Source organism: Lycorma delicatula, chromosome 5 (genome assembly GCF_047948215.1).
Source record: "Lycorma delicatula isolate Av1 chromosome 5, ASM4794821v1, whole genome shotgun sequence".
Taxonomy (NCBI): domain Eukaryota; kingdom Metazoa; phylum Arthropoda; class Insecta; order Hemiptera; family Fulgoridae; genus Lycorma; species Lycorma delicatula.
In genome coordinates this window covers 31748014-31771432 of record NC_134459.1, presented here as the reverse complement: position 1 = coordinate 31771432, position 23419 = coordinate 31748014, and the positions used below count along the sequence as shown (strand labels likewise).

The 23419-nt window shown below is 30.2% G+C and overlaps 1 long non-coding RNA gene across 1 annotated transcript in view; it reads left to right on the top strand.

Moving 5' to 3' along the window:
- Positions 1–618: 618 nt before the first annotated feature.
- The window catches only part of LOC142325851 (uncharacterized), a 305489-nt gene continuing 282688 nt past the window's right edge, over positions 619–23419 (top strand). The window contains exon 1 of the long non-coding RNA XR_012756607.1: positions 619–708. This is a non-coding gene — a long non-coding RNA (uncharacterized LOC142325851). The remainder of the gene's footprint in view (positions 709–23419) is intronic.

Here is a 23419-nt window from a genome sequence, read left to right as displayed (position 1 = left end):
AATATGCACAGCTGTCCCACTGCAATTCTTTAAGTGATATGGAACAAAAAACATGAAACGTGTTTTTATCAACAGAATCTAAAACTTCATTCAAATTTGCTCATCTAATTCTACAATTTTCTCCTTCTTTTAGGTTTATATAGAGCCTTTGATTAATATATACTTTAAATGTTCGTCGCAATGCAAGCCGTCAGTGTTAAGGTATCTCATAATTTTCCCGAATTTAGTAATATTGTATTTTTTTTTTTCTATTATACGGGCGTTATTACAAATTTTCTATATTTACTCATATCCAGTCATTTAAATTATTAAGTATTATAAAACTGTCTTGTAAACGTAAATGAAATAAAAGAATGACAAAGAAGATAAGATTCATGACTCTATGTTTTTCCTGTTTCTTGCTAGTTGAGTAATACAGTGTACAATTGTTTGTGAAATTCAATATGGAAATCATATCCGTCACATATAAAAACATTACTACTGGCGCCAAAACTAACGATTCGATGTAATTACCTTCGTACGATATCAGCAAATATAACCGAACGTTCGCTTCGCTTGTTAACCGTAACTATCAAATTGGCCGTTTATTTGAAAGCTAGTTCAGTGAGTTAACGTGGCGGCGGTTAATAGGTTATCTAAAAACATTTGAATGTGTCCTACGTACAATATAGCAATACTGGTTATCCGAAACGAGTTTTAACTGAAAACGTGAGTACGTAATATTTCTATACTAATATTAGGAAAATAAATAAATTTCATGTATTAATAATTTCTTATCACCAAGTGTAAATAGTGTACTGGCGCCCTTATAGTAGAAACGATTTTTTTAAATACAAATGAAAGCATACGATTTTTGGTATCATTGCTGTTTCCTATCCATTATTCTAATCACACGTTATTTTCATTATAATTCCAATCAATTATGTCATACTAGTCTTTCGTTATTTTTCAAACTATGATAAGATTTACACATAACCTGTAATTTTGATTTAAATCTATTAGTTAATCAAGAGTCTAAAACATCCTGAAAACAACCTATACCTATTTATATTTTATGTGATCATTTGTTGACATCAAACTACAAACTGTGTTTTATTACCTATACGGTAAATGTAAAACAAGCCTGGTACTTGTTGCTATAGTTCTTCAGACACTTAAATAAATAAAAAAATGTAGTGAAGTTCCTTGTTTATATCAGTAATTGCGAAACAAATCCCTAAAGACCAAATGGATGGTATTCACAAGAGTAATGATAACAATGGTAGTTGACCTCCTTTTTTGTTTTTGGTTTAACACAGTTTTTGTTATTGCCTTTTTTATTTGTTTAACACTTTTTTTTATTGTCTTATTTATATTGAAATGTTACATAAGGTTGTCTATACATGTCTATTACTTTCAAAAAAATGAAACAAGCAAGATGAGTGTGGAGGTTATTTTATTAACTGATGCATTGTCTTTTTCCTGAAAATTAGGTCCAACCTTAAAATGTAAAGAGCTTTTAGCAAAACAATGATTAATACGAGAAGTGATTAAATTAACACATTTTCAAATGTGATCATTCCAAAAACATGATTGTTTTAATTTTTATTACAAACTTGTTCTCTACTTTGGTAATAAATTGTAACTGGACCATAATTTAATCTACATTTCTTTTCGAACATAATCTTACTGGCTATTATTTTTTATGATGTATATTACTTTTTAATTTCTTAGCAAATGCTTACAATACATTAATTTGACTTATCAATTGATGGCATAGGCTTTGAATTCATTGATTTTACTAGTCCTTTATTAATATTGTAGATTATGTTGCATTTATCTTGCAGAATATTTAATGAATTTTAAACTAGACTTACATTTTAGATTAATTAAGAGCTACATAATATTTGTTTATTGTAACATATATATATATATATATATATATATATATAAATAAAAATTACAATATTTATTCATTATAGTATTTTATTTCTTAACTTTTTATATAGCTTTTTTATTATTTAAGCTAATAAATAAAACCAAAGTAAATATTTGTATGTTTAAAAAAATTATTGTAATTAATTTACAAACCAGTTATATTTTTTTATACTTAAATTTTCTCACCCTCATTATTAGAGTTTTCAATATTCAATTTTTTTGATCACTGTAATTGTTTATAAGTACCCATCAATATACGCATTAAAGTACAATAATTTGTGCAAAAAGTAATGTAGATGAAAAATAACACACAATTACATGTAAAACTAAAGAAAAATTACAAATTTTAAGTCCAGTTCTAAATAAAGAATAAGTGGTAGATTAAACAATAAAAAAAAAATAATTAAAAGTAAAATAGATTATATTTTAACAAACCAAAATTGGTATTACAAAGCCTAGATAAATATAATGAATAAAATGATTGTCATTAAAATTGAATTTGGTCATTAAAATAGAACTCTGTCATTAAAATAACTGAACTTAGAATAATAGGAAATAAAACTAAAAGTAACTTAAAAATAAACCTAAAAATGTTAATAAAATGAAATGATTCTTAAAATGTGATTTTGGTTTGTGATTATGTTGGTTCTGCTATTGGTATGTGTTTAAAGTGTTTTTTCTTATGTTTGAAATTTTGATTGGAAACAGATTTTGGTTTGAAGTACTTGTGTTATCGTTATATTGTCATATTGAATGATTTTCTTGATTTTTTTAGGATATGCTTGTTTTTTGTTTCAGTATGTTTGCAAATGTCAATTAATTGTGTTTATTCAACCACCATGTTATAATAATGTCAAAAAAATTTATTTACTCTTGTCAACATGGATGAATGCACTTGTGAAACAAATATGATATATAATGCAGAATAGGTGGCTAAATGTAATGCACAGGCTCTAAAATTTTGCAGATTAAAAGAGGTAGTCAAATGAAAAAAATACTGCATAATAGTACATTTTATTTGCTACAAAAACTTAAGTTCATTTTTCCTTGTAGTCACCATTTACAGCAATCATTCTCCTGACAGTAAGCAAGTTTTTCCACTTTGATAATGAAGAATGCACAATCTCACTCTGTTCTTCAGTTCATCATATGTTGTAAAATAAATGCCCTTAATATTTCATTTTGATTAGGGAAGAAAGTAAGTTTCACAGGATATTAATTCTGGTGGGTATGGAGGTGTGGGATCGATTCAAATTTCACTTCACAAGAAAGTTGGTGATCGCATGCCATATGTTGATGAGCATTTTCAGAATTTTTTTGTTCATGAATGTCAAACATGACACGCACAACTAAGGTGCTTTAACATATCTGAATATCACACAGAATTTACACTTAACCCAACTTCAAATAGTCAGTCACAGACATGCGTTTGGAATCCCAGAACACTGTCAGGACAATTTGTTTTGCATAGAGCTGTGTTTTGAATGTTTTTGATTTTAGTAAACCATATTGTCAGTATTCATGTTCTGCCTTTTTTCTTCTAGATTATAATACATCCAAGTTTTGCTTCCTATCACTATAATGGAAAAAGTCATCATCTCCTCATCAGAATAATGTTTCAGAATCTGCTCACAACTTTCCTTTTGTTTTTGTCTGTTGTTTTCTATGAGTTTGTGTGACACTTATTGCTCGTGTAGTAGTCCAGTTGTGCAATATGTCCTATTCATTCTTTTGATATGCCAGTTTGGGTAGCGATGCGTAGCTGTGTAATGCAACAGTCATTTTAAATCTGTCTACTATCCTTTGGTACTTCTTATCACTTACAGAAACTGGTCGACCACTCTGACATTCATCCTCAATATTTCTTTAACCAGCTTCTGTGGCCGAAAGTTTTATTCTCCACTTGCTCAGAGCACTTGGATGAACAATTTCATCACCATCATCAGCTTTTAGATTTCTATGAATGTCACTAGTATTCTCTTTTTTCACTGTTGTAAAGTCTATCACTGCACATTCAGATGCAGATGATTATTCATTTTTGTGATAAATGAGTGATACTAGCTTTATCCATCGTACATCAGATGCATTGTAATAGCAGGTGTATTTGACTCCATTGCAGTGACTGACAGAAAAATGAGAAGGCATGGGAAATTGAATTTTGAATGTTAATAGTATGGGAATGAAGCTACAAAATTGCCATCTTGAACAAAGATTGCCATTTTGAACAAAGCAACAGGTACTGCCGCATCAGTTGCTTTGTTAAAATTTTGTTCTCCTACAAAATTACATTGTGCAATACATTTCTGTCACCCTTTGTGAATTTATTCAATTTCCTACCAACTATGGTGGATGAGAATACTTAGTCAACTGATAATTGAAAAAATCCAATAACTAGGTGGTTTGTGAATTCTTGAAGTTGATCTTATATTACTGTTCTATGTGCACTGGTAGGTGACTACTAATTTTTGTGATAAATAAGTGAAACTAGCTGTACCATCATGAGTAAGTTTATTCAGTAGGTACATTTATTGACACATGACTGACTCTTACCGAATGAGATTCATAACTATCAATTATTTTTTAAATTCTGGATCATCCTTATTTAACCTGTAAACCCATCAAACTTCCTATTTCATTACAACATATTCATATTCGTGTTTTGTTCTCTATCTTCATTTCGTTTTCTTCTTGAGATTCATTTTCATACTATATTTTGTCATAATGTCTAATTTTTGAATTTTCTGTAGAATATAATTCTTGTACTTGATTTCTTAAAACCACCATGTCATTTGAAAATGTTATGCAATTTATTTTTTCATTTATTGCTGATCTATTCAACTTCTTATAAGAATTTTTATCATGTTTTCAGTATAAATATTAAACAAGATTAGAGAGAGGCAGCAGAACCTTCACTTTCTTACATCCAGGATTTGGGAATCCTTTATATTTTAGCTATTTTCTGATTAAAGCAAAAAATTAATCATCCATGTTTATAACTTTGACTTTTTTATATTTTCATTAACTTATAACATATGATCTAATTAAATACTTATATCTCTGAAACATACATATTTCTTTATCTCGTTCTGTACAGATATCAGCAATAGTTTTAGCCAAGTTACATCCCTGGTACATCTTCCTCTGCTGAATCCATATTGTTCTTCTGTAAACATTTGCTTAATTTTACGTTCAGAATTAAGAAAATAATGTTGAAAGAAAAATTAAATTGATTTCCTATAATTTAAGTACAATACTTTTAGGGGATTGGAATGATGGTTAGTTGAAGAAAATCTTCTGTTGACTTTATTGTAGATCACGCTACACAAATTTCACCATCTCTGCAATCCTTCTGCAATAAAATTAATTATTAACAATTACCCTTCTGAATTAATCACTTCTAGTGGCTGTTCACATTACTTTACCTTATACATTCTTTATCTTTTATTCCTTATGAAACTTACAATTTTAGAATTGCTACTAAAATTTCATCCTCTTCCATTTAATTGTAATGTTGGTATGGCTAGATGAATTTTATTTCAGTTTCACTGATACATAGTTCCTCCATTCTTGACTTTTTTAAGTATCTCTTTTACTTTGTATGACAATTGCCTTTTGTACTGACAGTCTTTTTTATCATTTTCTTAGTGCCTTGAATTCCTTTATTAATCCTATATTTTTATGTTTGCTATTTATTTTTATTTTATAAATTAGTTGATATCACAATCCATTTCTCTATAAATCTTTTATCTCTGAACATTCACCTGCAAACCATTTTTAGTTTGCATTTTGTGTTTCTCTTGGTAATTCATTATTCAATTCTCTGTAGAGTGTTTTGTTCCTCCTTTCTTTAATTGTTTTTCTTCTAGTTTTTTAATAATCTTTGAAAATCTGTTGGTTCCTAATTCTTTATGTTCTAATTAAGCCATTGATTGTTCCACCATTATTTTTATGCTCTGCATCTTCACCCAGAATTTATTTTCCTGTTATTTTTATATTTCTTCCATTCATTATTTGAGCTAACTTTTCCCCTATTATTTCTTTTCCACCATTATTATTTTTTCAGTTTACATTAAAATAACTGAGATTTAAAAGTATATGATCACTGTTAATGTCAACCTTTAGCAACCTGTTTGCCTTTTTATTATTTTTATAAATTTTCTTTTTCTGCAATTAAATAGTAAATCTGTCATATATTTTCATTTGATTACTTCCTAGCAAGTGTTTTGTGGTTTTTAAACCAAGAAGTATTTATTATGAAAATGTTTGTTTTCTTATACATTTATATTATTATATAAAGAGAAAGAGGGTTTTTGTATGTTCAGGATAAACAATAAAACAACTTGATCAATTTCAACCAAATGTTTACTCATGTTTTGTGGCATGAGAAGGTTATTAGATATATTTAAACTTGAAACAAAATAAATGAAATAAAAATGTGTGTGTGTGTGTGTATATATATATATATATATGTCGGAGAGGCGAGGAGATTTGTCAGGGATTCAACGTTTTGTGCTTCACTCATTCCCACCATTACAAGTGGAGAATATATCAGATTACAATAAAGTTCAATTAATAAAAATGAGTAGATAACTCGTACAATGAAATAATTACAAATGATAATTATCACTTATCAATAACTCAGTAGCACACGAATTACAATATAAGATTAATTCAATTTAGAATTCAAATAATATTAAAACAACTTGCGATAGACCGAGGCTCAGGGAAATAACGAATTCGCGATCACCAGGACGTCTGTTCGATCTGGGTTCCAAAGCAAGACTACCCTTTCTCCATATTCTCAAATAATATACCTACTGCATATTTCCTTTTCCTTATTAATTTTATGATACCCCTATCGTCCTGGGATCCCGACTACGTTGACAACCATGTGCCTACCTAGCCTAAGCCTACCGCAATAAAACAATTTAAACCTTATTTTACAAAATATTACTAGTAATAATACATTTCTTAAAACTACTAAAAATACAGACATTCTAAAGAATATTCTCATCGTTTTGTCGGAAGATACTCCACTGTACTTTATTCTCCGACATATATATATATATATATATATATATATATATATATATATAATATGTAGTTGTGGAGATTTTCCAGTTGAAGAACAAACTTGAATGAATTGAATTAATGAACTGTGAACTATGAGTCTCGTATCACTATGTAAGCTGGGTTTGAAGGATAACTTTTGCATGCATCAGGTACACCCTTAATCTAACAGATCATGGTTATTTGGAAATATTATCAGACCAAATGCTATCGAAATTAAAAACTATTTATTAAAACGTGTAAATAACAAATAAACCATTACTATGCTGCACTTCTCATTAGGGCTGCTAGATGATGAGCCACTAAATTCTCATACTCCTTTCTTACAGTGAGCCGCTCCCAAGATATTTTTCAGGAGAGATATTTTCATTTGAGGTATTATTGAAATTGAAGACAACATGTCATGAGTGATTCATAATCAATGCCAAGCAGTAACTACTGAAGATAAATTGATGAAATTGTATACATGTTCTTACAGTGTAACTGCACAGTAAGAAAGGAATTTTTGAAATTCCGATTGTAAAAGAGTAGAATGGAGTAACAATGAAATATACTATCATTTTAATTTCTCATTAACAAATAAAGAAATCAACCTGATTTTTTATGAATGTAATGTTCATGTGAATAAACTAATTCTAGATTTTTGAAATTCGATCTGAAAGTTAAAAAAAAATGTGGAAAATGATTGTAAATTTTGCCAATCCCAACGATACTAAATGAGATATTCAGTAGATTTGGGCTTCCAAATACTCTTAAGATAAATATTTAAAAACCATTTTTGGGTTTTTATGAATTCAAAATTTTTTAAGGGGTGCAAATGTATATGGCGCTGTGACTCAACTAACACAGCCACTGCCACTGTTACTCTATGTGTGACTGACTGCACCTGCCTCTGTTACTTGACTAAAAAACGTAAAATAAAAAGATTGACTGCTACGGGAAACACAAGTAACCATATAGCACTGGTGAAGCTGTGACGGAGCTAATTTTATGATATTTTTTCCTCTTTCATTCTACATTCTAGTGCATATTTTACCTCTTTCGCAATCTTCTCTGCAACAATCACCATTGCTTTTTAATCGATCAATATGATGAATCAAGATAACATTTTTTTAGACATAATAAAAGTTATTTAATGAGTGAGTAACTTTAAAAGTGAGTTACCCTTGTGGATAAGTGAAAATCATTTGGGTTTATTCCTATTCTGACAGAAATTATGGCATCATTAATAAAAATTATACTTTGAATATGTTTTGCTTTTTTCTTTGTTTAATAATCTTATTTTTTGTTGTCATTTTTTGCTATAAATTCTTATAAAATAAATAACATTATATCATATCATCATTGTTAACCCCGGCTTTTCCCTTCTAACTCATTTAACTTAATGTAGTTATATTGTTCAGTTTATTTTTACCTCCCTTGCTAACTTTTTCTAAGTTTTGTGGTTGCAGAAATTTCATTAAATTCTATCCACTCATTGTGGCTCCCTTCTAGTAGCTGTTTTTGTTTGCCCCAACCTCTCATGTTGCTTCTCCTGAAGATCCAAATAGGTAATTATTTTACTTCTTGAATATTTAACTAAAAAATATTTTGAATAAGAGTAATTAAATTATATTTAAGGGATAGATATTTTTTCTTATAAAAAAACAGTCAAAAAATAACTAAGACTAAAGATTAAAGAAAAGATTATGAAGTTAATTTAAATGAATTTATGTTTACTGTTGTCCAACTTTTTATGAAAAGCAAAATCCAAATTCATAACAGTTATAAAACAAATTCTTGTTGTATCCCATATTCCAACTTGAAGGTTATAATCTTTATTTAAAAAAATGTAAAACTTATACTAAATTGAAAAAAAATATGTATTTGATGCATTGGCAACTGCAGTGAATGACAGTAACATATTTTAATATTTGCAGATGTCAAGCTACTTAGAAAAACTGCATCCACTTTATGAGGGATTACAAGAGCCCCCAAAGGGAATTATAATTAAAATTGGGAAGGTGCTAAATGTAAAGCTTTTTGAAATTAATATATATTATTATTATTATTATTACATTTTTATGCCGTTAGAGAGATCAAGACAGCAATCAGTATTTTTTAACCATTTCCAGAACTACTTTATTTATTTTTCACACACAAGGATACCAATTCACTTTGCAATATGTCAGTTCTTCTAATTTTTTAGTATAATTCAGTGCATTTGTTACATACTGCTTTCTGTAGCTGTACTTTCACAGTACAGCTACAGAAGTAAAATAATTACTTATTTGGATCTTCAGGAGAAGGAACATGAGAAGTTGGGGCAAACAAAAACAGCTACTAGAAGGGAGCCACAATGAGTGAATAGAATTTAATGAAATTTCTGCAACCACAAAACTTAAAAAAAGTAGCGGTACTTTAAGATAATATATTGATCCATTATTTCATTACTGAAATGTTTAAATTAAATTTTTACTTTATACCATCTTTCCTAGTCTTTTTTTTTGGCTGTGGTACATGCAAAATATCTGAGATATAAAGTTTTTTTTTTCATGATATTGATGTTTTCTGTACAGCCAGTCTCTGTGATGGAATGAAGTAACCAGGATAAAAGTAGTCAATGAAGTAGTTTCATGATAAAAGGGAATGGTAAACCACTTTACTTCTTTTTTCTTCTAAAAATATTAGGATGAAATACTAATATTATTGAGTGGCTTAACTGTTTTTGTGTGAACAAACATTAGCTTATGAATTGTTTTTTCTGAACTGTAACTTCAGTTATGTTGAGTTCAGTTCGTGAACTGTTAGGTCTGTTTTTACAAACTTTTTCCTGAAGTTTTCATCAATACCCTGTTTTTTGTTTTTTTCAAACAATAAGCACCCTTATATGAATTCTTCACCTCATAATTATCAGATCACAGAGAAATATATGTTGGACAAGTAAACAATATTCTTGGATAAGTTCAAATCATCAGACGTAATAATTTTATAAAATATTATTTTGAAATAATATATGAGCATGCATTGCTGTTCAGAGTTTGAATTGTGTTAAAAAAAAACAAATTATTTGTACTGGGTGTATCACAAAGTTCTCCTGGGACTTTTATATCCTGTTCTACTCATAAAAATAATGGGAAAAGTTCATATAAACTAAGGTGACCAATTGTCGTCCTTTAGGAAACAGTCCTTCTTTTGTAAGTTTCTGTTCTCCTTCGAAAAGTGTCCTACATGTGCTTCTTTTCGATATTTGAAGACCTGTAAATCTCTGTATTCAATCGATGCATGTGATGTATGACATGTTTGTATATAGTATATATTGTTAAATGGTGATACAATAACAAAAAATATTTCATTTAATTAAAAAGTACTCATTTAAATAATAATTAATAGACATGTAAGCTTGAAAGCATAATAACAATATAAAGTGTTACAAATGTTTTTTATTATGCATTTATCATATAGTGTATTCTGTATTGTTGCAATGAATAAAATGTTTCTTTTATTTATGATTTTTTTTTCAGTTTATTTGTGTCCTTTTCATTGTAACAAAGATAGTCTCTTTGTATAAATGTATGTCCTAAAATGCTTCATTTGCAGGTTATGGCTAGTGAAAGATTACGCTTGAATTTCAGCTACCCAGGTGAAATGAGGTCATACTGAAATTTTTAGGACATTAATTAAGGGACAGAATTAAAAATTTCTTATTGTTTATGACCTGAAAAATTGAGTAAAGCAGGTCCCAGAACCTGCAGTAGTTTTTGAGAAATTTGGGGTAAAAACCAATAAATTGAGGTAAAAAACCCTGTTTTTGTGTTTGACATACAATACCTTTATTGAATGGGTAATAAACACATAAAAATTTTAAAGAGAACTTGTAGAGAGTTTAATTCTGTACAAAATGGTTGAGACAGGTTGAAGAAAACAAAGAAAAGTTAGAATTTTTTTAGTAGCAGTATATTACTACATTTGCCAGAAAAGTACATATTTAATATAAACAAAAACCAAATTCTTTTTTAGTGATTTGAAAGATCTGTAAAAATAAAGTTTACTGTTAAAAAATATTAAAAAACCTGGAAATTATTCAATAGTAAAATTAAAATAAACAAAAATTATTTAGTTACATTTTTTTTTATTAATGACAGAAATACAATGAATTATTTGAAAAATTATTATTTCAAAGTTAACAATAAAATAACAAAATAGGTGATCAACAATACTCAATTGATTTTATTGTCAATGTATGGTGCAGCTTTCTTCACAATCAGCTGTTTGAACCGTTTATATTACCTGGCCCATTAAATGCTGAGTTCTACTTGCACTTTCTTCAAGGAGGATTGCTACAGCTGCTTGGAGATGTTCCTCTAGCGTTGAAATACAAAGTATACTTCTAGCAAGATGATGGCGCACCTCCCCACTTTTCTTGTGCTGTTTGCAGTCATTTAAATTATTGTCTTTGAGAAATGGATCGATTGTGGGGGATCCATATTCTGGGCCACCAAGATCACCTGATCACCTTTAGAATTTTGCATCTGGGGATGGATGAAAAATATTGTAAAAATACATTCTCATGAGGAACAAATTGTCTGCATTGTGGATGCGACTGAGTAACTTAAGGATGGCCCTGAATTAAAATGAGCAACAAAGTATAACAGAAGCGTGCCAAGAAATGTATTGAAAATGGCAGGCTTATTTTTGAAAAAGTTTTATATGTTCATTACCTATTTACAAAGTTATTGTATGTCAAATATAAAAACCAGGGTTTTTTACTCTAATTTATTGGCTTTCATCCCAAATTTCACTACTGTATGTGCTTCTGAGACCTATTTTATTCAATTTTTCAGGTCAAAAACCACAAGAAATCACCAATTCTGGCCCTTAATTAACATGATAAAAATTTAAATATGACATTTCACTGGGTAACTGAAATCTGAACAAAATATTTCATTAGCCATAACATGGAAACTAAGCATTTTGGGGCATATGTTTATATGATTCTTTTTCCATTATTTTCAAGAGTAGAACAGGTTATGAAAGTCCTGGGAGAACTTGTTTATATATATTTTATAAGAAACATTAACCACCAAAACACAGTAATTGGATAAGTTAAACCTACTGTATTAAATTTTATGAACACTGTGGTCAATATGTTAATGAATTATTTGAATATTAAAAAAATAACACATAAACATACATATATAAAAATATTTGATAACCATTTAATGAAGTAGTAGCATCTGTGCCTTCATCTAGCAGGTCGTGAGTTGAAATCACAGTCAGGCTTGGCATTTTTCATAAGCTACAAAAAGTCATCTCTCATCGTGGTTGTAATTGGATAGTTACCATATAGCTGATTAAAAAACAAAATAAATAAATAATGTACTGCCATTCACCAAGCTTACAAGGGTGTGATAGATTTTAATAAATTCATTCTCGTCAACAATATTATTGTTACTACTACTGAGTATTTGTTGTATATTAAATACACAAATTGAATGTATAAAAAAATGTTCACTTTGTTCTTATTAGATTATAAATCAGTGTAGGAATTCTCTCTTAAGCGTCTGAATGATGATATTTGAACATGATGATATGTGTAAATGAAAAATATGAGTTGTAATTGAGCTGTTTGTATTGGCTTTTGTATGTTTTTCATCATAGTATTTTATTGCTTATTCCTTTACTAAATAAACATTTTATTTTATAAATAATAATGCATTTATGGATTAGGACTTATTTGTCAAAAACAGGTGCATGTGCTACTCTGTAGAAAAAAAAAGGGATTGCATAAGCAGTTATTAGGATGGAATAAGAGAAACCATGGTAAAGTCTTGTAAGAGTAACATCTCGAAGGATGGTATTATTTTTAAAAAAATAAATAAATAAGAAAATAAGAAAGTTGAATAAAATCAGTGCAAAAAGCAAAATAAGTAATATGAGTGTTAATTTACTAAGCGAAACAAAATCCTCAGGACAGCCTCTGAGTGTCCTAGCAGGGTATGAACTATTTGTTGTCATGTAGGATATTACAAGAACATGTTCATGATGTTATTTATGTAAGTGCCATGACTATAGTGGTACAGTTTGGTGTGTGTTACAAGTCGCTCTTGAAAAATGACTGCTAATCTCAAAAGTAAAAAGCATCTGATAACAGCATGTCTGATGACAGGAAAAATGAGAGGTGAAGCAGTTTCCTGTTTCCTTTTTTATTGGACCAACTATACAATTATGTAACACTATTTCAACCCCATGAAAATGCAAATATTCTGCCTGGGAGTAAATTTTCACCCAGTTCAGTGTAAACACTGACTATATAATAAACACATGTGCATTCAAAGAAAGCAGTTCTGACTGAAGTGTATCTGGTAACTAAGTGCTTTACATCAGTCACAGTGCTATAAGAAAGACTGGAGTAGAATAGGTAGAATAAACCAATAAATTAATGTACCCTTTATTTTGTGAAACAATGCATTGTACATGGTGTATAAATAGAGTTCATTCAATATTTCCAAACATCATTACAAGAAAAAAGTTAAAGAATAAAGTCTTAACATTTTTTTTATCTATCGTTTTACCATTTTGCTTCTTTAAGTAGATATTTACATTCCAACTACATTCAGTTATTTCAATGAAATTCGCTGTATCTTATAAATTAATATTCTTTATAAAATAAATATGGAAATTTTATACCCATAAATTTCAAAATGACAACCATTTTAATTTTTCATTCCTCGATAGCTCAAGAACTGCTTGTATTTAGAATTAATAATTTTTTTAATAAAATTTAAAATTGTTTTTTTATTGCGATAAAAAAAATATGACTTATTTTCAAAAAAAAAAGTTATTTTCATATAAATTTGATTTCAGATAGTGAGTTATAATGAGAATGAAGATATGCTTAAAGTTACAGAATAATGTTGTACCATTTTTTATCTTTTCCACTACACGATAATACTTTTTTCTTTTCTTTTTTTTGTTTAACCTCCGGAACTACCATTAGGTATTGCTTCAGAGGATGAGATGAATGATTTGTAGTGTGTGTGAAAATGCCATGCTTGACTGGGATTCGAACTTGGAACCTCTGGATGATAGGCGAGATGCTACCACTTGCGCAACAGAGGCCGGCTACATGATAATACTAATCAAGATCATCAACATCATTAAAATATCTAATATGACGTCAGAACGAAAGCAGGAGATTGAAAACCGGGGCCTTGCGTCTTGGCAAGTCAGGTGGCACGAATCCCCCTCAGGTCGCTACACGCATGGCATATTTCCTATAGTGCCTGATGTCGGTGCGATTGGATGGGTCTCCCCTAATCGGTATATCACACTTTTCTCTCCGGGCATGGTACCTTTCGGACGAGTTTGGCTAGGCTTTGTACGGTGGATTCGAGTCAATGCTCGGATTGTGGACTGATGATACGGTGGACCACGTCCTCTACGTCTGTCCCCGATACGAGGTCGAACGTTCACTAGCTGTTAGCGAACTTGTGAGAATACATTTCTTTCTGGATCTCTGTATTAACTGGATGATCGCGAGGAGTGGTCTATAGTGGCTGGTTTTCTTGGCGCCTTTGCAGTGTGTAAGTCTGCAGAGGGAGTTGGATCCTGGGTTGCTAGGGTTCCGGTTTAGGCTACCCTAAGCCGGAACCCTAAGCTTGGTTGGAGGTAGGCGCATTGGCATCGTGCCACGGTTATATTGGTGTTTGTGATTCGATTTGGGGCTCCCTCTTGTAGGGTGAATGCGCCGCCAGGGTATAATAGCTCGTGCGATCGAGGGTGTGGTTTCCCTCCCCCGGTGGCGGCCCTAATTATGACTTTGTAATGTCACGCGAGACTCCATGATTGCACTGTGTGGGGGTACAGGGTTTGTCCCCGGCTCCTGCGCGGACTGGAATGAGGTTATGTTCCCCTTGATAGTTGACCTAAATTGGTCGACTTATTTGGGTGTAGGTCTGAATTTCTACGTTGCATAAGACATAATTTTGATTGGTATGAGAGTAGCACTGATTTACCTTTCAACTCGTTTGTTTTCTGAGGCATTCACAGTCACGAACGGTGCTGTAAAATCTGGACTATTCGCGCTTCCGCGGTTTCGGTCAGTTAGTTTGAGGGAATCATGTTAGTTTGGATATGGTGTCTGTTTGAGGCCTATGTGAAGGCAAAATTTGATTTGTATTTTGCTGATGCAAATGTCTGTCAAGGCATTTACATTGGTTGCATCCTGACCAAGGCGTGGCTGTTGACTGTGAGATGTAATAAGTTAGAGGTTCTAAAGACGACCTCCGGTAAAGCCCTTCGGGGCTCAGAACAGAGGAGGTGGTGCGGCAACCGGTAACGTCACAAGGTGAATATCTTCCCCCATGGGGTTGGGATGCTGTCCCACTATTCGCAATAACTGCAAGACTTTTCAGAGTAATGAAATCTGATAATTTCTGATAGCTCTACATGAGAGTTATTTTAAGTTTATTCAGTTAATAATTGTAATTACATTTTAATGATCTACGAGCTGTGCTAATAATCTTTCAAAGCCAGACATTTGCTACTGTCTTTATTTATAAAATATGTCCCAAACATTCTACTAGATGTTTCTATTGTGGCCCTTACAAGTCCTGCTTCCTCATACAATTTTAAATATGGTGTAAAATTATACAAATAGCTAGCCAACATTGGATTCCTATCTTGCAGAATTATTTAGGACTATTTCAGTTTAAAATTAAATTACAAAAAAATTATTATTTATTGCATTTCATTAAATAATTTATTTATTTTATTACACAGTAATAACAGGTTCTTATGCACTCTTATAGTTACTAGATGATAAATGAATTTTGTGGTTTGTGAAAAATGCCACGCCTTACCGGGATTCAAACTTGAGAACTCTGAATGAAAAGCCAAGATGCTACCACTCTGCCATGGATATTTACATTTGACGTAGTTTTTTTTTTATTATATATTATATAATAATGTTTTATTAATGTTCAGATTCTAATGTTGTAGAAATTGCCAGTTTATCTCAACCGCCAATTGGCTAGAATTGGTTATCATATATCGGTTAAAAAAAAAAAAAATTTGTTTTAAAATTTTATTTGACTGTGCATGATATTTTAATACGTTTCTCTAGATTCTATTGTTTCTGGGTATGGAACATGTGAAATGGCAAGACATAAATAAAATTCAGTAGCATTATCTTAGTCTACCACTTAGGTGATTAAATCTTGTTTATACAGTGAATTAATCTCATCGATGTTTGGTTTTTTATAGCGTTGTAACTGAATATGCAAAGAATTTTTGTAAAAGCCTGCTGATTGCTACTTACTACTAAGAAATTCCATGACAGAAATTGAAAACATGTTTACTTTTTAAATTTAAATGGTGGTTGGTTAGTACCAGTTGACCCACAACATTGCAAAAACTGATAGGTTTCTTATATTACTTCATAAATCTCTATTTATTTTCTTCAGTGTTATCTACAATATACAGTATTAGTTTATTTTTGTAATAGTATGAAAAAACTTTTATAGTGTGAAACTATTATTTCATTTTCATGTACATCATATCAAAATATGAATAAAATAATGAGGAAAAGAAGAAAGCTCCCTTTTCTGTTACCAAATGTAGATTTTTGTAATTTTACTGTACTTTTTAGTTTTGAAAATTTCTATTTAGTGTTGGCTTTTGCACCTTTCTTTAGTTTATATGTGGCTTCTTATTTGATTTATTTTGTTTTTATGGTCATAAAGACAAAAGGTAGCTCTCGCATTAATTTAGAAGGCAGATTTAAAAGGAATAAAGCATCCTGTTAGATTTGGATAAAGCATTGAAATAAAATATTAAAAATATTTTAAAGATTTGAACTTTAATATAAAAAAAAAAAAGATTTATTTTCAATCTGTAGAAGAACCAGCTGGCAGTTACAAAAGTAGGATATAAAGAAAGGATGAGCTGTGATTCAGAAATAAAAACTTAATCTGCTCTCATTGCTTTTCAACTTTCACTTAAAAGAAATAATTTAGGTATTGATGGACAATTTGAGAAAGGAATAATGCTCCACAAACCTAAAAAAAAGAAAAATTTATTAAGATTCTCTGATGAAATTGTCTTTTCAGCAACAACTATTAGTAAGTTAGAAGAAATACTGAGTGGTATGGACTTATTGCTAGAAAAGAAATTTACTTTAAACTAAATATGATTAAAACAGCGGTATAAAACAGTAACAGTGGTACTATAATACAAAGGAGAATAATGAGGAATTTAATATTAAAATAGGTGAACAGAATGTACAAGAAATGGAAAAATTTTGTTTATTATGTTAAGAAATTAGAAAGGATGTAAGTATCAAGAATAGTGTGTCACAGACAAGCAGTGTTTTCATGCAACAAATAAATCTCTGATTATCAAATATAGATAGATCTAAGTATTGAAAAAAATTCTTAAAAATATTTCCATGAAGTTAAGTGCTATTTGGTAGTAAAATACAGACAATTGAAAAACTTAAACGAAAAAGAACACTAATGTCTTTAAAATGTAGTTTTGTAGAGGTTGTTGAAAATTAGTTACGATCTTGAAGATACCATTGAGCACACCATCTACCAATGCCAGTGGTGGGATGTGGTCAGATAAGATCTCGAGTAAAGCTGGGTTTCTCTGGAAGAAACAGTTCCATACATGTTGACAGGAAAAGCGAAATGGGACAAGGTAGTACACCTAGCAACAAGTATCCTGAAAACAAAAGCAAGAGAAGCTAAAGAATGGGATGAAGCCTGATTTAGAACCCAGATCAGTAAGAGGATTGAAGATCACCCACCAAGGAATCAGAGTTGCGTATAAAAGACCTGAGACTCAGGCGAAGAAAGTGACCAGAGGGTGAAGGGGCGAAGGACAACCTCCTGTGGAGCCGTCGTGCATTTGCACTTGTGCGGTTGGGTGACGGTGATGAAGCACGGGGACTCTGGATCCTAAAGGCATCTCCTGGGGCCGCGCAGTGCTTAACTGCAGGACCAGCCCCGAAGGGGGAGAAACTGTGAGAGGAGTTTCAGTCGGTAGGGTACGGTACATACATTTAATAACTTCTAGCCGAACCCATGCGAGTCCGACACTCCTCCATTTATTGGTGGTGGGGGGGGGGTGTAAATGCCATTTCTCAGACTCATCTACAACAACAAAAGAAAACAAAAATTAGTTCAGTTAGTTGTCTATTAAGAAATCCAGCTTTCATAGATTTTGTATTACATAGTATATGGTCCAGTAGAGAGTAAAAACTATTGGGAAAGCTAAACATTGGAATATGTAAAATATAAAATTGGATATTAGAATGTCATTAAATAAGTCAAAGTTTTACTCTGGTAACTCAAGTCCGAAAAGAGTGGAAAACAGCGACAAAAATTGATTTAGGAGTTAATAATATATCCGTTAGTAATATTTTTATTTAGTTTGATCATTTTGGAACTTATATAATTTAGATCTTAAAGAATCGGGTATTTCAAGGGGAAAATACTTCATTGTATCAAAAGAAATTATTCTGTATAATACCAGCCAGTTTAATTCAAGAAAAATTTGTCCGCCAAATTACTCTTTTCTGGACTGTGGAAAATGCTCTTTTCTCGAAAATAAAGTACAATAGAGAATAATTGTTTCATCTCTTTTGGAATTGTAAGTATACATAATGAGTTGCCCAAATGTGAAATGCGCTTTCCAAAGTGTGCGTATGCGCACTACATGCGATGTGCTATGCTGCTGGGTAAATGTTGTGCAGCTCAAAAGATTACACAAACGTTACTTAGAAGTAATTACTCTTGTATGAATTATAAGAAATGTTTGATCTATGGAACCAAAGGGGTTTGCATTACTTCAAAGTCTTTGAATCTCGATTCTTGGGTGCTGATACGACGATGATACGTATACTGTTATTCACAGTTCCCACTTGAATCCGTTTCTACCAGCGCCAGCGTATTGCTTTTCTTATATGGGAGAGGGCGCGTATATAGCCTGTTTGTGTTGTTTGGATATTGAACTCGGTCACAGAGATGTTGAGAGTGAATCGCACCAAGTTAATCAAAGTCGACCCTATGTCTCTTATGTCTATCTCTGTTGTTTGCGTTCTAAATAATGCAACACCAGCTCTGCTTCAGCTGGTATTGTTTCCTTTGTCGGACTGAAAACCGTTCATGCTAATAACAGTTGTTTAATATCTCTAACCGTCCCTTTAGTTTCATTTATACAGAATTTATAAATTTTTAGGATTTATTCTCGTAAAATTTAATTAATAAACATGAATTTTTTGTTTTCTTACAGCCTTATTTTAAAATGTAATCGTTATCGATAATTAATTATACAATAAAATTTTAATAATGTTTTTAAACTGTGGAATTTTGGCTCCGGTTTGAATAAAAAAACCAACCTAGTTTTTGATTTCTATCCATTGAAAGGTGTTTTATTTTTCATTTGTTAATGTGAATTATGATGTGATATTTAGAATCATTACGGAAATTTAGTTTTTAATAGTTGGAATTAATCTTTTTGAATTTTATATCCTTTTTTTATTATTTATATTTTTTTAAGTCTCCTGCTTTCATAAGTAAAGCTTCGATGTTCAAACCTGGACAGGAATTTTACACACGTTATAAATCTCAGTATCATATTCAACCTAGCAAGTTGAGATTAGGAAGGTATCTCGCTGTAAAATTCCACCAGCTTTACGCTAAAATAATTTAAATAAAATGGGAATTAAAAAACATGAAAATTTTAAGAAAGCGAATAGCCAATAAGTACCAAACACATTAGGAGGTAAATATTAATTAAATTGTGATTTTTTTTTTTTTTGCAAAATATTGTACAAAATTATACTGACGGAAGGAAAAATAAAAATGAGAATTGTTCTGTAAACCGGAAACATTTCTACATAAAAAAGAGTCAAGTTGCTTCTTCAATCACGCAAACGATAATGTCAGTTGCCGTTCATAAATGCTGCTACCGTTTTCGTTTAAATACATTTATTCACCCGCTCTTCACTCGGCAAATAATAGAAGTTTAGTATGCAATTCAATGCAAGGAAACATGCTGAAAAAAAATGATTTGTCTTGGGTCGGATTTAGGGAGCCGCAATAAAATAATATAATGCTAATAAATTATATAAGTTAAAATATTATCGCGTGTTCGCGGTTCGACAAGAATATCAAGGGACTATCAGACTTAAACATCTTTACAAATACAATTTATTACCCTAAAGACGTATAAACAAAATAAATAATAAAAAAAGTTAATAGTAATAAAGATAATAATAATAATAATAATGACAATACCTATATATATAAAACATACAAAATAGTAAATCAAATAAAAATGACAATATTTGTTTAATGACAGTTAAATTATAAAAATCAAAAATACAGTCCAGTTTACTAAAAACATTATAATGACCTCTAGAACCCTAATGTTGCATTAACAACAAGATAATAATAGAATAGTCCAAAGTTCATACAGTTCACTTTCCGAAAATATTATTACTTTTACTGTTTGCAGTAGAACTACGTACAGTTCATGAATGAGTAGAATACTGTTCATTTCACTACCGTTTACCAATAACCAACTGACTATCCTCCTGCTTTCACCTACTGTCCATGTTGGAATACTCGTGACGTACTGTTCACCCGTTATCATAAGTTTACTGAAATCGCCGTCACCGCAACCGTGTCGAACTCAGGCTTGCGAAACTATTCTGTTATCACGACTACGCCGAACACGGTCTCGCAGAACTACTGACTCTCCGCCGGTCCCTGGTAGTATTTATATCCCCTGGTCTGCAGAACCAGTACCTTTAATTGTTGAAGCGTAATAATTTTAATCGTCCGTCTTAAGTTTTTCTATAAATTCTTATTCGGGTCCCGTAACTCTTCTGGTCGAACAACAATGGAGGTGCCAATGTCTATTATAAAGAACAGACTGTTAAAAGGACTTGTTACTTTAAGTTAAGGATCCCCTTTAGTTCCTTATGGATTCTTCATTTTGTTACTTTTTCTCTTTCTTTCTTCTTTCCGATTGGAAAAAATCCATTATACTGGCCTATTACAATAAGTAACGTAGACAGTATGACGTATTGATGCAAAATTTATAGTATTTTAGTTATATATATATATATATATATATATATATATATATATATATAAGTATAGTATTTTGATATAAATATGTTATCATAATAGTAAGTAAACTAGTTATTTGTGTAGTAAAGCTTAAATTTTAGATGTTTAAAATGAAAATAAGCTAATTTAGAGAAAAAAATAAATATATTGAAACTAAATTCCTCATCATAAAAAAAATAAACAACCCCCTTTTCTCTCTTCTCTCTCTTTTTCTGTTATTTTTTATATAGTATGTAACATATATATATATATATATTTATATATATATATATATATATATATATATATTATATAAACGACACCAGAATTAATTAGAAGTGCTTCCACAAAAATAAACGCAACTTTTATGTTTTTGATTTTGAACTTTATTTTAATAGAAAAACGTTCAAAATAGTTAAATAGAAATATTTGTTTTAAAAAATTATATTCTAACAAAATTAATTATAATAAATAATGATAAAATACAGTTAAAAAGTTTAATAATTCAAAAAAGTATTTAAATATATTAAGAATGTTAATAATACATTAAAATAATTCTAGAATTTCTTAAATAAGATATAAAAATATATCATATCGTTAAACGTTTGTATTCTATATATATAAACGACGTCAGAATTAATTAGAAGTGCTGCCACAAAAATAATTGTAATGATCATTTAATACGCTATAAACAATGTAATGTTCTAAACACATGTTTTTTTAATAGTTATTTTATTGTGTTATTTTCTGTAACTTATATAATTTTTGAATTTAGTTCATTAATCGCTAGCTTCTTAATAATTTAGTATTAAATCAGCTGAAGTGATGATAGATTGGATACACGGAACATTGATTTTTCTGCTTGGTTTTAATCTTGAAATAATAATTGAATCCAGTGAAAGATAATCTTATATTTATTTATATTTCAATGTTTTCTACTCGGCTTTATAAGCTTATTTTAGGGTTCTGATCGAGGCGAAATGAGGTTTAAAAAAAACGAATTAATTGTGATTCACTTACTAAATAATAGAAAATATATTTAATTTACTTCCTTTCGAAGTAGTTTTGCAAATTATTTTGTTTTGGCTTATTAAAATAATTGCCAAATAGGCTAGCTAAGTAGGTTTTTTTAGCATTAAATACAGTTTAAACGATTTTTCTAGTATTGTTTATATATATTAAAAATAAATTAAAATTAATTTATTCTGTAAACTGAACCGGGGTGGATCTTTCTTTAATAAACAGTCGATTATACATCTGCATCTATTTATAAAATTTGTAGTTAAAATAGATATAATAATATTTTTTTTTTTTAGTTCGAAGTGCACACAAATTTATCTATTCTTATCAATATCACAAACATAACTTTAAAAGTTCTGTTGTGCGGTCAAATTGTCTGGTTGAACTTGGGATCAGCTTGATTCAGAACTTATTATAATAGAACTTTTATGATTTTGATTTTGAACTTTATTTTAATAGGATAAAGTTCAAAATAATTGTTAAATAGAAATATTGGTTTTAAAAAATTATATTCTAACAAAATTAATTGTAATAAATAATTACAAAATACAGTTAAAAATTTTAATAATTCAAAAAAAGAAGAAATTTTGATGATCTTTTTGTACAGTAGTCTTCCACAAGAACCTTTCCTTTTGTCAGTTTGTACTAGTAGAAAACGTGCATATTTTAATAGAAACCAGCCAACATTGGTAAACCGTTAAGACGTAATATTCACAATATTCCAGAAAAAATTATACATATTTATTATCCATCTTATATATGTAATCCATTTAGCCAGTGGGCTTCGCTCCCTGAACACCCGACATGTTCGTTATCCTCATGGTAGTGAGAATATTCATTGAAAAAAAAGGGTTAGTCATTTTACTTAATATTTCTTTTGCCATGATGTCAGAAACATAATGAAGTAAAGAGATTAATTTTTGTTTCTTTAATGATATCTTTAATATTTTAACCTCCATTGGGCTAGAGCCTCAATGAGTCTATGGCTTAACCTTACGTGGGATGAAGCGAATATATCCTGAAAATTTTAAAGCAATCGATTGGTTGGTTCTCATGTATGGCGTTGCAAGAAACAGGCAAACATTTGTATTTTAAACTAGCCGGTTTGTCTAGCCAGAATGTAGGCCCTCTGCTTCGGTCGCTATTCTTGTCTACCTAGAGGGCTTTGTTCCCTAAACCTGTGCAAATTTTGGTTACCCTCTTGATCAGAGAATAATACTGATAAATAACAATTAAGTATTCAGGCTTTATAGAAATCTGAAAAAGAAATTACAAAAGACCGAATAATAAATAGTAACTATATAACTAAA